This window comes from Cherax quadricarinatus, chromosome 55 (assembly GCF_038502225.1).
Source record: "Cherax quadricarinatus isolate ZL_2023a chromosome 55, ASM3850222v1, whole genome shotgun sequence".
NCBI classification, from domain to species: Eukaryota; Metazoa; Arthropoda; class Malacostraca; order Decapoda; family Parastacidae; genus Cherax; species Cherax quadricarinatus.
Genome location: NC_091346.1, coordinates 16852370 through 16866331, shown reverse-complemented (window position 1 = coordinate 16866331; position 13962 = coordinate 16852370).

The following is a 13962-nucleotide window of genomic DNA, read 5'->3' as shown; positions in this document are numbered from 1 at the left end:
TACAAACACACATATATATATACAAATATATATATACATATATATATATATATATATATATATACATATATATATATATATATAATATATATATATATATATATATATATATATATATATATATATATATATATATATATATATGTATACATATACATATACATATATATATACATATATATATATATATATATATATATATATATATATATATATATATATATATATATATATATATATATATATATATATATATATATATGTAGCAATGTAAAAGGAGAGCAAATGAGAGAGTGGGTGAGATGTTATCAACAAATTTTGTTGAAAATAAGAAAAAGTTTTGGAGTGAGATTAACAAGTTAAGAAAGCCTAGAGAACAAATGGATTTGTCAGTTAAAAATAGGAGAGGAGAGTTATTAAATGGAGAGTTAGAGGTATTGGGAAGATGGAGGGAATATTTTGAGGAATTGTTAAATGTTGATGAAGATAGGGAAGCTGTGATTTCGTGTATAGGGCAAGGAGGAATAACATCTTGTAGGAGTGAGGAAGAGCCAGTTGTGAGTGTGGGGGAAGTTCGTGAGGCAGTAGGTAAAATGAAAGGGGGTAAGGCAGCTGGGATTGATGGGATAAAGATAGAAATGTTAAAAGCAGGTGGGGATATAATTTTGGAGTGGTTGGTGCAATTATTTAATAAATGTATGGAAGAGGGTAAGGTACCTAGGAATTGGCAGAGAGCATGCATAGTTCCTTTGTATAAAGGCAAAGGGGATAAAAGAGAGTGCAAAAATTATAGGGGGATAAGTCTGTTGAGTATACCTGGTAAAGTGTATGGTAGAGTTATAATTGAAAGAATTAAGAGTAAGACGGAAAATAGGATAGCAGATGAACAAGGAGGCTTTAGGAAAGGTAGGGGGTGCGTGGACCAGGTGTTTACAGTGAAACATATAAGTGAACAGTATTTAGATAAGGCTAGAGAGGTCTTTGTGGCATTTATGGATTTGGAAAAGGCGTATGACAGGGTGGATAGGGGGGCAATGTGGCAGATGTTGCAAGTGTATGGTGTAGGAGGTAGGTTACTGAAAGCAGTGAATAGTTTTTACGAGGATAGTGAGGCTCAAGTTAGAGTATGTAGGAAAGAGGGAAATTTTTTCCCAGTAAAAGTAGGCCTTAGACAAGGATGTGTGATGTCACCGTGGTTGTTTAATATATTTATAGATGGGGTTGTAAGAGAAGTAAATGCGAGGGTCTTGGCAAGAGGCGTGGAGTTAAAAGATAAAGAATCACACACAAAGTGGGAGTTGTCACAGCTGCTCTTTGCTGATGACACTGTGCTCTTGGGAGATTCTGAAGAGAAGTTGCAGAGATTGGTGGATGAATTTGGTAGGGTGTGCAAAAGAAGAAAATTAAAGGTGAATACAGGAAAGAGTAAGGTTATGAGGATAACAAAAAGATTAGGTGATGAAAGATTGAATATCAGATTGGAGGGAGAGAGTATGGAGGAAGTGAACGTATTCAGATATTTGGGAGTGGACGTGTCAGCAGATGGGTCTATGAAAGATGAGGTGAATCATAAAATTGATGAGGAAAAAAGAGTGAGTGGTGCACTTAGGAGTCTGTGGAGACAAAGTACTTTGTCCTTGGAGGCAAAGAGGGGAATGTATGAGAGTATAGTTTTACCAACGCTCTTATATGGGTGTGAAGCATGGGTGATGAATGTTGCAGCGAGGAGAAGGCTGGAGGCAGTGGAGATGTCATGTCTGAGGGCAATGTGTGGTGTGAATATAATGCAGAGAATTCGTAGTTTGGAAGTTAGGAGGAGGTGCGGGATTACCAAAACTGTTGTCCAGAGGGCTGAGGAAGGGTTGTTGAGGTGGTTCGGACATGTAGAGAGAATGGAGCCAAACAGAATGACTTCAAGAGTGTATCAGTCTGTAGTGGAAGGAAGGGGGGGTAGGGGTCGGCCTAGGAAAGGTTGGAGGGAGGGGGTAAAGGAGGTTTTGTGTGCGAGGGGCTTGGACTTAAAGCAGGCATGCGTGAGCGTGTTTGATAGGAGTGAATGGAGACAAATGGTTTATAATACTTGACGTGCTGTTGGAGTGTGAGCAAAGTAACATTTATGAAGGGATTCAGGGAAACCGGCAGGCCGGACTTGAGTCCTGGAGATGGGAAGTACAGTGCCTGCACTCTGAAGGAGGGGTGTTAATGTTGCAGTTTAAAAACTGTAGTGTAAAGCACCCTTCTGGCAAGACAGTGATGGAGTGAATGATGGTGAAAGTTTTTCTTTTTCGGGCCACCCTGCCTTGGTGGGAATCGGCCAGTGTGATAATAAAAAAAAATAATATATATATATATATATATATATATATATATATATATATATATATATATATGTCGTGCCGAATAGGCAGAACTTGCGATCTTGGCTTAAATAGCAACGCTCATCTTGCCATATAGGCCAAGCGAAAATTTGTGTATGCAATAATTTCGCCAAAATCATTCTGAACCTAACGAAAAAAATGTATTTCACTGTGTTTGTTTAGTATTAAATTATTGTAAACAAATCTAAAATATATTTAGTTCGGTTAGGCTAAAATAAATTATTCTTGTTATAATAAGGTTAGGTAAGTTTTCTAAGATTCTTTTGGTTCAAAATTATAAATTTTTACATTAACAATAATGAAAAAAATATATCTTTAAACGTATAAGAGAAAATTTCAAAAAAGACTTAATTTTAAATGAGTTCTTGATAATTGACCAGTTTTACATATTCGGCACGACATTATATATATATATATATATATATATATATATATATATATATATATATATATATATATATATATATATATATATATCCTAGGTAGTAGGTTGGTAGACAGCAACCGCCCAGGGAGGTACTACCGTCCTGCCAAGTGAGTGTAAAACGTAAGCCTGTAATTGTTTTACATGATGGTAGGATTGCTGGTGTCCTTTTTTCTGTCTCATGAACATGCAAGATTTCAGGTACGTCTTGCTACTTCTACTTACACTTAGGTCACACTACACATACATGTACAAACACATATATGCACACCCCTCTGGGTTTTCTTCTATTTTCTTTCTAGTTCTTATTCTTGTTTATTTCCTCTTATCTCCATGGGGAAGTGGAACAGAATTCTTCCTCCGTAAGCCATGCGTGTTGTAAGAGGCGACTAAAATGCCGGGAGCAAGGGGCTAGTAACCTCTTCTCCTGTATATATTACTAAATGTAAAAGGAGAAACTTTCGTTTTTCCTTTTGGGCCACCCCGCCTCGGTGGGATACGGCTGGTGTGTTGAAAGAAAGAAAGATATATATATATATATATATATATATATATATATATATATATATATATATGAGAGAGAGAGAGAGAGGGAGGTACCACTTCTGGAACTGGAGTGGGGACCCTAATCCTCAGTGAAAAGAATAAACGTATTTCAGGGAAAACTCGAGGTTCTCCCTGGAGCTGTTTGAATATTTTCTTCTACCACCACCCCTTATATTCTATATTCTATGTGAACTTATATATATATATATATCTATATATACATATATATATATATATATATACAGATATATATATATATATATATACATATATATATATATATATATACATATATATATATATATATATATATATATATATATCCCGACCCAGTGAACAGCTCTAACCATCTTCAATGCTCCAGTGAAGCTAGTTAACTTTAGTTAAACTCATCACAGACATTACTACACCACACTCCATCAGAACGTCAAATCCCTGAAACCCACCTTCCTCACTCACTTGATTAACCGCGCTCACTCCACGGAGGAGAAAATTGTCAACAGAGCCACTTTGCTCTTAAAAGAATCTCATATATTTTTTCCAGGCTGGAGGATGGGTGAACCACCTGAAATCCCTTAGCAGTGAGACAAATTGAGACATCTGTATTGTGAGACACTATAACGCCACTCTCTCTCTCTCTCTTTTTTTTACACAGGGCTTGACAAGGTTAAGGATCCCTAGTTTTATTGACAAGCTATTTACAGGTTAAGGATTCCTAACTTTATTGACAAGCTAAGAGCTGTTACCTACATCAGCTCATTTGAAAGCATTTTTGTTATGAGACATACAAGTAGGGAACAGGATGAAGTTGGAGCCATCTGTGGGCCAGTATTTTCATTTGATCAACTGACGTTATCTCGTTGACATCATTATGCTGTACGAATGTGTTCCATACTCGAGTCATCTCTCTCTCTCTCTCTCTCTCTCTCTCACACACACACACACACACACACACACACACACACACACACACACACACACACACACACACACACACACACACACACACACACACACACACACACACAAATTTACATAAGAGACTCTTTAAAGCAAAATATTCAATGAAAATAGGAGAAAGTCTAAGCAGAATAACTTGGACAAATTGAGCAAATGTAGCATTGCATAGATGATGAAATGTAATATGGATTAACTGAAATCTCACAAGGCGAAGTCATGCTACTTAACGAATATGAGCTGTGACCAAACATTGGGAGTATCAGATAGATAGGGGCCTTAAGAGGTGTTATTGGCAGAACTTTGTCCCAGAAAAATTACATTAATAAAACCGAAATAACTTAAAGGAAACCCTAAAGAAGAAATGGTAAGAGAGAGAAATAGACAGAGAGAAACTGTGAAGAATGTTCGAAGGCATTCAACAATTCCGTTTCATCTATGAGGAGCTCAGTGATAATAGGATTTAGTTGAGTATAGCTGTCTACACGCACGAAATACCCCATCAAAAACCCTCTTCCTCTGGGTTCTCGGCTGACTCTAAGCTGAGTACTCTTGACATTCTTAAGAAAAAAATATCCAAGTGAATCTTTGTCTGATATATTCAAGAGATGGGGTCGAAGAAACAAGTTATACTTTCTAAATCTTGACGAAATACAGTGCTTTATTTCAGAGATTATAAGAGATGAAGTCAAGAGGTACAGACTTGTGTGTTTATTTCGTTTTTTTTTTTTTTTTTTTTTTTTTTTTGACTTTTCACAATCCAGTTATAGATGAACGTTCATTCAATATTTGCAATGAATATTAAGCTTAGAAAATACACCACTTCGAGATGTATAGATTTTGTTTTAATAATTTAATGGGCTTACTATTCTTTGCAGGGGGGAGGGGGTAAGAAAAGGAAAAAATTAATTTGGAGTTTTAGCATTTGTCGTTATCCTGGCTTGTTCTTGTTTCCGGCAAGTTACCACTATCTCCATTACTATTTCTCTGTGAGTCCTCAACGTTGATATTATATTCTCTCTGTTCCCCCTCACGCTTACAATCCTGTGAGGAATTAGCTTCTCAAACCCGTCCTTGTGTGCGTGTGTGTGTGTGTGTGTGTGTGTAGGAATTTATACACCTTGAAACAGTCGCAATAATTCAATTGTATTATGCCATGAAATGTTGATTTTAGTTTCTTGAGTCGATTTGTTGTTATCCACATGACTCCAGAGAGATGAAGTAGATTGCTTGATTATCTTGTTTGGCATATCGCTTTTCTTCGTCTTGCTTCATTAATTGCTCCTCATGATCTTTCCACCTCTGTCTAACTCTTCTCATTGTCGCAATTATTATTATTGGTGTTGCTTATTTGTGGATGAGCTAAGCCCGTAGGGGTTATATACCCTCTTGAGAATGAGAAATGAAGGTGTAATCCAATTCCTAACATCAGAATTCTTTCATCAGCATCAATTCACCTCCTTTAAAGGAAAGCCTTTTCTCAAAATTCTTACAAAATTCTCCTCTTCAATAGGAAGTAATATTTGAACATCGTCTCAGGATTTATGAAATTCCAGCCAGAAAGTGCTCATATTGAAGCATTTTCCTGAGAATTTGGAAACAATATTTTTGGGTATTTTTCCAAAATTTTTACTTATGCAGGTATTATTTTTTTCCAAGAGGTAATGGTAATCCTGTGTGAAGACTCAAATTTAGTAGATAAAAGGGAAGAGTAGCGTTTTGTGTGTGCAAAATATGTAGGGCTGTAATGACGTGTATTTTGTGTGTACAAAGTATGTATACCTGGATTTCGTGTATTTCTGTCAAAGAGGCCTTCACTAGAATCAAGGCTCCCACTGATGTCCTCCCCCTCCCTCCCTCGAAAATTACAGTATTCCATGGGAGAGTCTGGACTTTAGACCTTAGAGTCTAGAGTCCAGAGTCTAGAGAGAGGAAAAGAAGAGACGTCCATCGGCAGAGATACTCACAGTCCAGGCTGGTCCATTAGAGTGTAAATAGCAATTGTTTGCGGACAGAAATAGCAACACCGGCTGCCCTACTTTTCTCATTCCGCTGTTGCTGCTGCTACTGATGTTCTGCTGCTTCGGATGTTGCTGCTGTGAAAGCTGTTGCTGAGGTTACTCACCGTTTTGAGACTGATGTTATTGTTACTGCTGTTACTCCTGCTATTGTTGTTACTGCTGCTCCTTATGTCGTTATTGATTCCTCGCTACTGCTGCTCCTTTTTCTTTTTCTGCTAACATTGTTTCTACTATTCCTCTTCCTGTTGTTACTGCCGTTGTGTATGCCGTTTCTGCTTCTCCTGTTACTGTGATATTGTTGCTACAGTTACTGTTGACGTTACACTTCCTCGTAACACTGTTATCATCGTCTCTGTGTATTTCACAAGACAAACTTTTTTGTTGGTATCAAGAGTGTTGAAATTTATGAATTTTTTAATCGTCAGAAGTGTTTGTTTATCATAATGAATAAACATTGAAGGTATTCAATCTCTTGATGAATTTACAGTGAGATTAATTTATTAGCGCATATACACTGTGGGTTTGTGTATATACTGAGGGCTATTTAGCAGCATATATACACTCAAGGTCTATATTTACATTAACAGGTGTTTTCATGTATCTCTTAGTGTATAAGCACTGCAAGTGTGAACCTGTCAGTGTAAATACCCTTAGAGGTGTTTATCTATCTGTGTATATTTACTGTATGTTTGCATCTTTCTTAATACATATATATATATATATATATATATATATATATATATATATATATATATATATATATATATATATATATATATATATATTTTTTTTTTTTATTATCACACCGGCCGATTCCCACCAAGGCAGGGTGGCCCAAAAAAGAAAAACTTTCACCATCATTCACTCCATCACTGTCTTGCCAGAAGGGTGCTTTACACTACAGTTTTTAAACTGCAACATTAACACCCCTCCTTCAGAGTGCAGGCACTGTACTTCCCATCTCCAGGACTCAAGTCCGGCCTGCCGGTTTCCCTGAATCCCTTCATAAATGTTACTTTGCTCACACTCCAACAGCACGTCAAGTATTAAAAACCATTTGTCTCCATTCACTCCTATCAAACACGCTCACGCATGCCTGCTGGAAGTCCAAGCCCCTCGCACACAAAACCTCCTTTACCCCCTCCCTCCAACCCTTCCTAGGCCGACCCCTACCCCGCCTTCCTTCCACTACAGACTGATACACTCTTGAAGTCATTCTGTTTCGCTCCATTCTCTCTACATGTCCGAACCACCTCAACAACCCTTCCTCAGCCCTCTGGACAACAGTTTTGGTAATCCCGCACCTCCTCCTAACTTCCAAACTACGAATTCTCTGCATTATATTCACACCACACATTGCCCTCAGACATGACATCTCCACTGCCTCCAGCCTTCTCCTCGCTGCAACATTCATCACCCACGCTTCACACCCATATAAGAGCGTTGGTAAAACTATACTCTCATACATTCCCCTCTTTGCCTCCAAGGACAAAGTTCTTTGTCTCCACAGACTCCTAAGTGCACCACTCACTCTTTTTCCCTCATCAATTCTATGATTCACCTCATCTTTCATAGACCCATCCGCTGACACGTCCACTCCCAAATATCTGAATACGTTCACCTCCTCCATACTCTCTCCCTCCAATCTGATATTCAATCTTTCATCACCTAATCTTTTTGTTATCCTCATAACCTTACTCTTTCCTGTATTCACCTTTAATTTTCTTCTTTTGCACACCCTACCAAATTCATCCACCAATCTCTGCAACTTCTCTTCAGAATCTCCCAAGAGCACAGTGTCATCAGCAAAGAGCAGCTGTGACAACTCCCACTTTGTGTGTGATTCTTTATCTTTTAACTCCACGCCTCTTGCCAAGACCCTCGCATTTACTTCTCTTACAACCCCATCTATAAATATATTAAACAACCACGGTGACATCACACATCCTTGTCTAAGGCCTACTTTTACTGGGAAAAAATTTCCTTCTTTCCTACATACTCTAACTTGAGCCTCACTATCCTCGTAAAAACTCTTCACTGCTTTCAGTAACCTACCTCCTACACCATACACTTGCAACATCTGCCACATTGCCCCCCTATCCACCCTGTCATACGCCTTTTCCAAATCCATAAATGCCACAAAGACCTCTTTAGCCTTATCTAAATACTGTTCACTTATATGTTTCACTGTAAACACCTGGTCCACACACCCCCTACCTTTCCTAAAGCCTCCTTGTTCATCTGCTATCCTATTCTCCGTCTTACTCTTAATTCTTTCAATTATAACTCTACCATACACTTTACCAGGTACACTCAACAGACTTATCCCCCTATAATTTTTGCACTCTCTTTTATCCCCTTTGCCTTTATACAAAGGAACTATGCATGCTCTCTGCCAATCCCTAGGTACCTTACCCTCTTCCATACATTTATTAAATAATTGCACCAACCACTCCAAAACTATATCCCCACCTGCTTTTAACATTTCTATCTTTATCCCATCAATCCCGGCTGCCTTACCCCCTTTCATTTTACCTACTGCCTCACGAACTTCCCCCACACTCACAACTGGCTCTTCCTCACTCCTACAAGATGCTATTCCTCCTTGCCCTATACACGAAATCACAGCTTCCCTATCTTCATCAACATTTAACAATTCCTCAAAATATTCCTTCCATCTTCCCAATACCTCTAACTCTCCATTTAATAACTCTCCTCTCCTATTTTTAACTGACAAATCCATTTGTTCTCTAGGCTTTCTTAACTTGTTAATCTCACTCCAAAACTTTTTCTTATTTTCAACAAAATTTGTTGATAACATCTCACCCACTCTCTCATTTGCTCTCTTTTTACATTGCTTCACCACTCTCTTAACTTCTCTCTTTTTCTCCATATACTCTTCCCTCCTTGCATCACTTCTACTTTGTAGAAACTTCTCATATGCTAACTTTTTCTCCCTTACTACTCTCTTTACATCATCATTCCACCAATCGCTCCTCTTCCCTCCTGCACCCACTTTCCTGTAACCACAAACTTCTGCTGAACACTCTAACACTACATTTTTAAACCTACCCCATACCTCTTCGACCCCATTGCCTATGCTCTCATTAGCCCATCTATCCTCCAATAGCTGTTTATATCTTACCCTAACTGCCTCCTCTTTTAGTTTATAAACCTTCACCTCTCTCTTCCCTGATGCTTCTATTCTCCTTGTATCCCATCTACCTTTTACTCTCAGTGTAGCTACAACTAGAAAGTGATCTGATATATCTGTGGCCCCTCTATAAACATGTACATCCTGAAGTCTACTCAACAGTCTTTTATCTACCAATACATAATCCAACAAACTACTGTCATTTCGCCCTACATCATATCGTGTATACTTATTTATCCTCTTTTTCTTAAAATATGTATTACCTATAACTAAACCCCTTTCTATACAAAGTTCAATCAAAGGGCTCCCATTATCATTTACACCTGGCACCCCAAACTTACCTACCACACCCTCTCTAAAAGTTTCTCCTACTTTAGCATTCAAGTCCCCTACCACAATTACTCTCTCACTTGGTTCAAAGGCTCCTATACATTCACTTAACATCTCCCAAAATCTCTCTCTCTCCTCTGCATTCCTCTCTTCTCCAGGTGCATACACGCTTATTATGACCCACTTCTCGCATCCAACCTTTACTTTAATCCACATAATTCTTGAATTTACACATTCATATTCTCTTTTCTCCTTCCATAACTGATCATTTAACATTACTGCTACCCCTTCCTTTGCTCTAACTCTCTCAGATACTCCAGATTTAATCCCATTTATTTCCCCCAACTGAAACTCTCCTACCCCCTTCAGCTTTGTTTCGCTTAGGGCCAGGACATCCAAATTCTTTTCATTCATAACATCAGCAATCATCTGTTTCTTGTCATCCGCACTACATCCACGCACATTTAAGCAACCCAGTTTTATAAAGTTTTTCTTCTTCTCTTTTTTAGTAATTGTATACAGGAGAAGGGGTTACTAGCCCATTGCTCCCGGCATTTTAGTCGCCTCATACGACACGCATGGCTTACGGAGGAAAGATTCTTTTCCACTTCCCCATGGACAATAGAAGAAATAAAAAAGAACAAGAGCTATTTAGAAAAAGGAGAAAAACCTAGATGTATGTATATATATATATGCATGTGCGTGTCTGTGAAGTGTGACCAAAGTGTAAGTAGGAGTAGCAAGATATCCCTGTTATCTTAGCGTGTTTATGAGACAGAAAAAGAAACCAGCAATCCTACCATCATGCAAAACAGTTACAGGTTTTTGTTTCACAGTCATCTGGCAGGACGGTAGTACTTCCCTGGGTGGTTGCTGTCTACCAACCTACTACAAGAGCAATTTATTTTCGCCTAACCCAACTAAATATATTTTAGATTTGTTTACAATAATTTAATACTAAACAAACACAGTGAAATATATTTTTTTTGTTATGTTCAGAATGATTTTGGCGAAATTACGGAATACACAAATTTTCACTTGTCCTATATGGGAAGATGAGCGTTGCTATTTAAGCCAAGATCGCAAGTTCTGCCTATTCGGCACGACTATATATATATATATATATATATATATATATATATATAGATATATATATATATAGGGAGGTACCACCTCTAGAACTGTTATAGGGACCCTCATCCTCAGAGAAAAGAATAAACTTGCTTCAGGGAAAACTCAAGGTTCTCCTTGAAGCTGTTTGAGAATTTTCTCCTACCACCATACCATAATATATAAATAAATATATATATATATATATATATATATATATATATATATATATATATATATATATATATATTAAATGAATCAGACAGTGTCTTAATATGTAAAATAACTACAGTGGATAATAGTGAAATTGCATGCGCATTAGTGATTTCTTCCATTGCTAAGGAACAGTAATAAAAATAAGACAGCAAAAGACTTACAGAGACTTGTAATCTCACTCATAGATATCAATCCCTCAATCTACTTCCAGTATGAGTAGAGAATGGATATCAAAAAGATTTCAGTCTAAGTTAAATGTAATTACATTTCAGGGATTTTACAATATCCATGACATTAAATTGTAAGTGGATCAAGCTCCAATATTCCTTGTACAGTCAATAGGCTTTTAGCCTAAGAAATAAATATCCGTGATGTTTTGAAGAATAATGCTTTTAATTTTGGTATCCAACTCCCTCTCGGTAAAAGGTCTGATGACCCGACTTAACAAATCCTGATCTGGTTATTTAATGGCTTTTCCTCGCCTTGCCAGTAACTCAAGAGTGTTTACATTTAAAACAAAAATATTTGTGTTTATTCTTGCATTGCTCTGTGAGTTATTGTGACAGATTAACATTTTAGACCAATAGTCCTTCCCTAGCATCACAGCTCTCACTCCTCCTTGAAAGCTTGTGTTCTACTCTATAATTTAATATATCCTACAGTTGATCGAAACTTTCTCCAAGAAAATCTTTTTCGTTTACCTCCAGGTTCATCATGACACCATGACACGGTCAAGAAGTGCCTTCTCGACCGTGTCAACAACATGTAGCCTAAGTGCCAATTTTTCATTCTCGTTCCTCTCAACGTTGCCTTCAAGAATTTTTATTGAGTTGATTCGTCGGGTTAGCGCTTCCAAAAAAGTCCCTAAAATCAGTAACACGTGGAAACAAATATTGAAAACGAAAAAAATTAAAGCCCTATCAAATTCAGAATGTCTGAACGGAGCCTCTTATAGTATGAGCCGATGAGAGGACACATAAGACAGAAGTCTGAGGCTCTTAAAGAAATCTTTCGAAGCCAGGAGAACTCTTGAGGGCAATCGACCTGGTTTCCAGCTTTTATCCGGAGAATGAAGGATGCTGCCCTTTAGGAAAATCACCTTTAACTTATTTCCCTGAGTCCAAAGGCATTTTGCACACACAAGCAACCAAAGGATATGTTACTCAAGGACTATGGTTGATTATCACGCCTTCCAGATGAAGTGCAAAACCCAAACTGGTCATGTCGCTTTTCCAAGGAGACGTGGACATGTCAATCGATTATTTTTATTAAGCATTGACGCGGATTTGAGTTACAAAATCTGTCTTGGTTAATGCAGGTTGCTGGTGGTGTGAGGGTATCAATACAACGTCTACTTATCTTCGCTTGAAAAGAAAGAGATGGCATGTTTAGGGAGCAGTGACTGTAACAGCCTAGTAGGCAGTGAGTTGAGCCTGTCTTGACTTAAGAAATCGTAATGACACGATTGCAAATAAACCATACCCCCGGCCTGTGTGTGTGTGTGTGTGTGTGTGTGTGTGTGTGTGTGTGTGTGTGTGTGTGTGTGTGTGTGTGTGTGTGTGTGTGTGTGTGTGTCTACAATTTAAAATGAGACATCCAGTTTAAGCACTATTACGCAGAATTCCACATGAGAGTAACATTGCTACATAATACAAAGGCAAAGCTCTCATTTCTAAAGGCATCGGGATTTATATTTTACAAATATGTAGTGAGTAGCGAGGAGAGGCTTCCAGCCGCTAAGTCAACATAACTAAGGTGGTTTCAATTAATCTTGCTTACGTTGTGTGGGCAAAGTTTCCTAACGAGTTCATTCTTTAAGGCTCGGTTTACATGGTGGTGGTGGACAACATATTGCTTGTCTAACAAGAGGACTTTAAGTTTTAGATGAGAAGTAATATCAAGAAGAAAATGAGAAGGAAACGAGAAGGAAAAACAGTAAACGCGATAATGATAAAATATTAATGATGATAAAACGAAAATAATAATAGAAAATACAAGAAGAAACGAAGAAAGAAGAAAATGAAAAAAATCCAAAAACGAAATGGAATCACAGAAATTCTGATGATGCCAAGAAGCAGTTCAACCGAAGGGATGCGTTCCCACTCTTGTTATTGAAGAAAAAAAACTGAAACCCTTATAGCCGAAGTCTTCTGGCGATTCTATGTATTGGGGAGAGTGTGTCTGCCCACTTGATTTCAAATGAAAGGAGGTGGTGTGGGAGTTTTAACTTCGAGAAGGAGGAGGAGGAGGAGGAGGGGGCATGCTGAGGGAAAAGATGTCAGCGAGAGAATTCTGTTGGAATGTTAGCTAGGGTGAGGAGGCATGTTAAAGTGAAGCTTCATGTTGATTTTCCATCATAGGAATTGAGTGTGTTATTATTATTATTATTATTATTTCAACAAGTCGGTCGTCTCCCACCGAGGCAGGGTGACCCAAAAAGAAAATATTTTCATCATCATTCAACACTTTCACCTCACACATAATCACTGTTTTTGCAGAGGTGCCCAGAATACAACAGTTTAGAAGCATATATAAAGGTATATAACATAAGGTATATAACTGCCAGTATCCCAAACCTTTGCTTCAAAGTGCAGGTATTATACTACCCATTGTATTATTATATTCTATATTCGTTCTGGGGTTAAGAGCTGTGTCACTATTGTGATGAATGTTAATTTCTTATTAATGATGGTGTAAGTTAAAATAAAAATAATGTAGAGAAGAGAGGAATATTGCAAAGTGCCAAATCGAGGACACTTAAGAAGGACGTTATGGATATGAATAAATTACTGAAATTGATATCGTGTTTAATGTCTGCCAGGAGAG